The sequence below is a fragment of the Diadema antillarum genome, unplaced genomic scaffold (assembly GCF_040938485.1).
Source record: "Diadema antillarum isolate AM-2024a unplaced genomic scaffold, OU_Dant_1.0 scf00000066, whole genome shotgun sequence".
In the NCBI taxonomy this organism is placed as follows: domain Eukaryota; kingdom Metazoa; phylum Echinodermata; class Echinoidea; order Diadematoida; family Diadematidae; genus Diadema; species Diadema antillarum.
The window spans coordinates 1,498,315-1,504,547 of NW_027270955.1; the positions used below are offsets into that span (position 1 = coordinate 1,498,315).

Genomic DNA, 6,233 nt, shown 5'->3' on the forward strand with positions numbered 1-6,233 from the left:
CACATACATTCACACTGTGTGTATGTATGTGTGTGCGAGCATTTGTGTGTGCTTGGCTTATGAGTCTGATGCTTTTGCAAATGATTTCATTTCTGAAAATGAAAATATGATTATGTGTCCGTTATGAAATGTATTACTTGATTTGCAAAACCTGTATCTGTCTGGTAGTGAGCTGTGTATGTTACCACAGATTTTCATCTTGATAGAATTTCTTCAGTTGTTTTGCTGTAATCATGATTAGTATGGATGTTATGATTTTTATCAAGGAATTGAAATTTGAGCTGTATAAGGTATTTTTCTGTTATTACTCACTAAGTCCTCAGAAAACACTCCGTATTGGTTTTATTATTTCCGTTTTCCCATAGTTATTATTGTTGATGCTTCTTTTAAAGTAGAATTAAAAAAAAAAAAATCCATTGCGCCTTTTATAGTTTCGGTTGCATAGTTCTCGTAATTACTAAATTTATAACTGAATCTGAAATTGGCAACATATTTTAGAAGCTTGCACTTCTTGTTTCCCTCCCAAATCAGCACATTTTTTTTTTTCAATTTATGTGTGATCTTATGCACATCTTCTGAATTTGACCAGTTCTATCTGCTCTTTTTCCATTATACAAGGTTGTTCTGAATGGATTTCCGGTGGATATTATTGCTTTGAATAATTACTGTCAATATAAGTTCATGTTATATCTTCTTTCATATTTTACTATCCAGAAGAAGATATGTACATACAACTGTAAATTAAAAAAAGTACCTCTACCCCCCCCCCCCCAACCTAGAATAGGAGGTGAAATGCAGCTATAATAAATACAATGATTAATGTAAAATTCATTTGCAAGATAAATGAATGATTGCGTTCCTACCAGTCCAATCTCATCATATTATTTTTCTTCTATGTTGCTATTTCTCACATGCGCAGCCTGTGGATGCTGCAGTGACGGAGAAGAACGGGAAGTTCATATCTCACCAGGGAGAAGCGAACAGCGCCCTCCATTGACGAACCTGGACTCTTACAGTATAGAACTTGCCAGAGAAAATCAACGGATCGAGCTTGTGAGTGACAGAGAGAGCTGGGGACTGGAGTATCATTATTAAAAATGTATTAGAAAGAGATTCAGCAAATGATTAGCCCGCTGTTCCCGCACAAGTATTTCAAGAAAGAAAAGTAGGGCATCAAGTGAACTCTGGTCCTTTTGGAGGCAATTATAATCCATTTCAAATATGTATTCATCAGTATCTCCAATGTACCTGCATCTCTTTCCTTTTGTCTACGAAAACGCAGCCCACACCCACACTTGCATTTTTATATGGGCATATATGTTCGATGATTTCCTACAAAGGCCTGATTGAGTGACAAGACATCAATTTTTTTAATTTCGGTATCATTAGAATTTTCCAGACGACGAGTTTTCTACTCACAGAGACTGTTGTTTTACCCTGTAAGAACTTTTGAATTTTTAAGCATTCTCAGAAGGTTTAACACCAGACATTATTATGTGAATATTTAAATTGAGTGAAATTTCTCATTCTGACATCAGAACGTCTCATTTTCAGGGTAGTGTGGTGGTGCATCACAAATGTATACATTGATATTTAACATTTTCACAGAAAACCACTACATTCATGACTTCTGATTTGCTGGTGTTTATGGAGAGAGGATAGGGTAAGGGAAGAGGCTTTGTTTGAAAGGCATTTCTTTGCTGTATGATTTTTGTGTTTTTTTTTTTTTGATTGTTATATATAGATCTGTAGGAGACGTGAATCCCCCCCCCCCCCCCTTCTTGAATAACAATACAGTCTTGCTACTCGCCCCACCGACTCTACAGATGGAAAAGAGAGCGTGTGCTTTAATAAACCTGGTTGGTGCTGGTGTGAAATTACCTTTCGACGTGCGCCGGAGAGGGAAGAGACTGTCTTAATTGATTGCCTGAAGACGTTTAATGGCCTAATCAGTGGGCTGTGCAGTCAATTTTGAAGCCAGGTAATGATTATGATCACCTTTTGATAACTCCCAAGGTCGAGGCCAGACCCCCCAATATTAATTCTGGAGGGGCTATTTCTTTCTTGGACGCCCCTCCCTGTATAGGGAAAGCAAACAATATCTAAACTTTGCAGAGAAAGAATGTTCCGCTTCTAGCAAGTTCGTAAACTTTGAAATAATCTTCATTATATCATTGTTGCCGTTGTGAAAATTGCATGTTTGGTTTTATTACAGAGAAGGTTTACAGGCAACAATCGCCCGTGTAGAGGTTACATCTCAATTTTGTTTGAATACACTTTACTCTGCTCTTTCCATTTACTAACATGGATAGGGTGTCGTCCATGGACCATTCTGATTTAGTAAAAACCTGTAACGCTGAGCTGAATACCAGACAACCTTTTTTATCAGTTTCAGTGATTGACTAGTACCAGTAAAATTTCAAAGGAGAGAGAAAATTGTCCTGGCATGAATGTGGAGATCTGATAATGGCAGCTATTCAGTAGTGTCCACAGAGGTCGCTCATTTTGAGTGACTCGCCATCCTCCAGTTTCCAAAAAAAACGTCCTTGATTTCGTTTTGAACAATCTTGTGCGGTTTGTTTACTGATGTATCAATCATACTGGTTGCAGTGCTGTCATCAGGCCGAGTACTGTAAATGTGGAGATTTTCGTGGTGTGGAAATTTTCGCGGTGTGGAAATTTTTGCAGATTTTGTGCAAGCAGAAACTTAAGTGAAAATTTAAAGCACGCAAATATTTTTGCTTGCCACTTGTACCAGTAGTTGATGTCTGGATTCCGCGCAATTAAAAAAGGCATCCGAAACTCATCTTACCTGGCTTGGTGCGAGAAATTACTCGCACAAACGTATCCACTTTTACAGTACTCATCCTCCTTTGATAAGTATGTTCACATAGCTCTGTCTTTTCATCGGCTTCACTTCATATAAGTGTTTAATTCTGCACCATCATCTGTTGTCCAGGTAACTCTCCTCTGCGTGACCTAGCTGGCCCCGGTCTCTAAGTTTGCAAAGTAGGTGGATGCAGTCATTTCTCAGTGGGTTACCGTGACGACCACTATCCTCCATTGACCTGCTCTGGGATGCGGTCCTGTCTTCCACACTACCGGCCCCCTGCAATCAACTCTAGCACCCGCACTCGCTCCCTGACTTTCTGAGATGTCTGAATTTATGGCAACTGTCACCGGTCATCAAGCTCTACCGGACACCAAGGTCTGCCGACCAACAGAGGGAAGTGTTAGGTAAGAAAAGGGGCGGGACCATGATGTAGGGTACCTGCACCACTTGACGTTCCCCTCCTCAGTCATTGGTCCTTTGGCTCCTGTACCGGCAAGAAGGCGTGTAGGTCTTCCTAGGTTAAAGTTTATTTGAATCTTAGCTAATACCAAAAAGGGGGAGAACCGGAAAAGAGGGATTAATTGGAGAAGAAGGATGCGGGTGAAAGGTAGTGATGCAACACCTTGCTGTTGCTCGTCTAACTCTGCCTCCATGTGCCACCATTAAGATTCGCATTGCATGCATGCTTCCCAAATTAGAAGATGCATATAATTTGTCCTTGAGGGTTACAAGGCCCAAGTAGTGATTTATATCTGCAGTAAGTGATGTGCATTAAACTATTAATTTGATCCATATATTAAAATGGAGACCGGAGAACATGCAACAAGTCAGCGGGCTGGTTCTCCGGCCGTTCCTTGGGGGGAGGGCACGTCCACGAAGGCTATTTATAGATTTAGTTAGGTAACTGGCAAGTGTTCTTGAAGTCTTGAATGATAACAGACTTTCGGGATTCCATCATCTGCATCAAAAGTTCATATAACCCTTTGGAGGCCTCTATGGACATTTATGATTATACCTGCTCATATTTGCCTACCTCTCTTGTTACCAAAGAAAAGAAGGGGGGAAAAAAAGACGACAAGAAAAAAACGGGCGAGGGAACAAATCTGTCTGCAAGGGGTGCATATATTCATTGTTGCTGGCGTGAATTGAACATCTCTTTGCCAGTCAAAACAGAGGGGAGGATGCTTCCTTTGAGTGGCACGTCTGCGTGACAGCGACAAAAGCCTCTTTCATTAACCGGCCGCCGCTGCAGCCGCCGCTGCCGCCGCCGCGCACCGGTGAACTTCAGTTTGGGCCAAACAGCGACACCGCCGAATTGATAAGCAGGTGAAATCTGTCTGTTCGTCAATCTAATCTGACAACGAAATGGTAAAGGGGATTAGGGTCATGAGAGTTTGGGGGAGGAGGGAGGGGCTCTGAGGATAGATGCAGTCGTGAGCCAAAAAGAAAAGGCACAGACTATGCTCCAGTTGATATCTAGACGGTATGATAGTGGTGTTTCTTGCGTTGGAACTGATGCCAAGTCCGCAGTGTTCACACCTGTTCAGTGGGCTTGTATCCAACAGTTCAGAGTATTATGTGTTTTTGTTTGTTTGTTTGTTTTCTCCCAAATTGTGTATTTGATAGGGTTAAACTTTTATGTTGGGTCTCAAGGTGAATATAGTCTCTTTCCAGACTTTGGAGGCTTGTGTTGACGTTTGTCTCGATGCAGGCTAGGATAGGCAGCACCGCTGTTTTGGAGCAAGACCAGTATTGTTGGAGAGGGGTACATACACAAAGTGCCCCCGAGCTAATTGTAGGACTTCTGTTCCTTCCCCTTTTCTTTTCTTTCTTTCTTTCTTTTTTTTTTTTTTTTTGAGAGAGGTCATAACAGCAGTTTGCTTTTGACGCTCCTGTCTACTTTTGTGACTATGGATGACTCACCTCTTACTGTTTGAAGGATGACCCCCCCCCCCCCCAAAAAAAAAACAAACAAACAAACAAACAAACAAACTGAAACAAAACAAAACAAAACACAGACAAGGGGGGACCACTGACCCTCTAGTTCACTCTTATTGTGAATAGTGTTGTCTGAGAAAGATCAGATCTGTGCTCGTGCATGTGTAGCGGTACTTATTTCTGCGGTCCTCCAACAGTCAAGTGGTGGTGGTGGTGTTGTTGAATGTAGGTTGTTGTTTTGCAAAAAGGTACAGCACACACAAACATGCTTCTCTGTTTTGCTTGGTTCTGTGTTGCTTTTGATCTCTTCATTTGAATCATCTTGTTAAGGTAGTTTTGTGTTCTGTGTTGTGGGGTTATGTCTACACTCCTTAGATGGCAGATGCACGTTTATTTAATTGATTAATAAAAAATCTGTTTGATTAGTAAATCCTCATGAAGATTGTTAAAAAAAAATTCATAGTGAGTGTTGAATTGTTTGGTTGTATGGCAATAAGTGTGGCAAGCACATTTTTTTAAATTCCATTTAATTCACTTCAGCTTTTATTTCCATCCAACAGAAAGTAGCACAAAAACAAAATGTGAATGCTTTGTACCACAGATACTCACAGTGTTATCTTTGCCTTTGGTAACAGTAATAATTTGATAAGAATGATGATAATGGTAAGCATAATAAAATAGTTATAAATAATTGAGAAATGTCAGCTACAAGGGTTCTTTTATGTTGGAACCCATGGTATGGAGACTCTTGGTGAATTCCGTTTTCTCGCAGTCAAAATAAACATTTTACGACATCAGTAGAACTATCATAAAACTCTGGGCTTAGAATAGTGCGCAGCCGAAGCTTTGCTGTGCGCTCATAAGTCTATGCCACATGTATGATGCAAATGCCTGTTATTAAGGAACACTTTGCTTTTTATAGTTCTCTTGGTGTATATCCAGCCTTATCTGTTTACACAGTCCCCAAAGATTGGACATGAAGGCATATCTGCAAGAACAGTTTCAGTTGATTTGTGATAAAATTATATAGCAAAAGATAATCGTTTTGATACCTCAAGAGCAATGATTTTTAACTTCAGTTTGACTAGTCAAGACAAGGTTTGAGAGGTACAGGGCCTTGGGTTTGTCTATCATGCATTGGTTTGTTAACCCGTTGAGGACGAGTCCCAAGTACACTCTGGCAAGTGTCTATGGGAAATGCGTGTTGTAGCAAAATCAGGCTGTCCTCAAGGATGAAGCCGTTGCCACTATCACAAAATGGGTGAACATACAATTTGTATTTTTTAACTCTCTGTCTTTGAGCAAGTTTGCAAGAGACAGACAGACAGGCAGACAGGCAGAGTTCAAGAGAAACAGCATAGCCTCCTTGAGGACGAGAAATTGTGTACTTGGCAAAGGTCGACGGCGGAGGCGGCGGCGGTGCTGAATGGGCGTCGGGCGTAGCCACCGAGAGGACCGGCCG

At 40.9% G+C, this 6,233-nt stretch overlaps 1 long non-coding RNA gene across 1 annotated transcript in view; it reads left to right on the plus strand.

Moving 5' to 3' along the window:
• LOC139716566 (uncharacterized) overlaps nucleotides 1–4,403 on the plus strand; it is a 65,636-nt gene extending 61,233 nt beyond the window's left edge. Inside the window, exons 4-6 of the long non-coding RNA XR_011709911.1 lie at nucleotides 920–1,053; nucleotides 1,827–1,981; nucleotides 2,960–4,403. This is a non-coding gene — a long non-coding RNA (uncharacterized lncRNA). The remainder of the gene's footprint in view (nucleotides 1–919; nucleotides 1,054–1,826; nucleotides 1,982–2,959) is intronic.
• The last annotated feature ends 1,830 nt before the right edge of the window (nucleotides 4,404–6,233 follow it).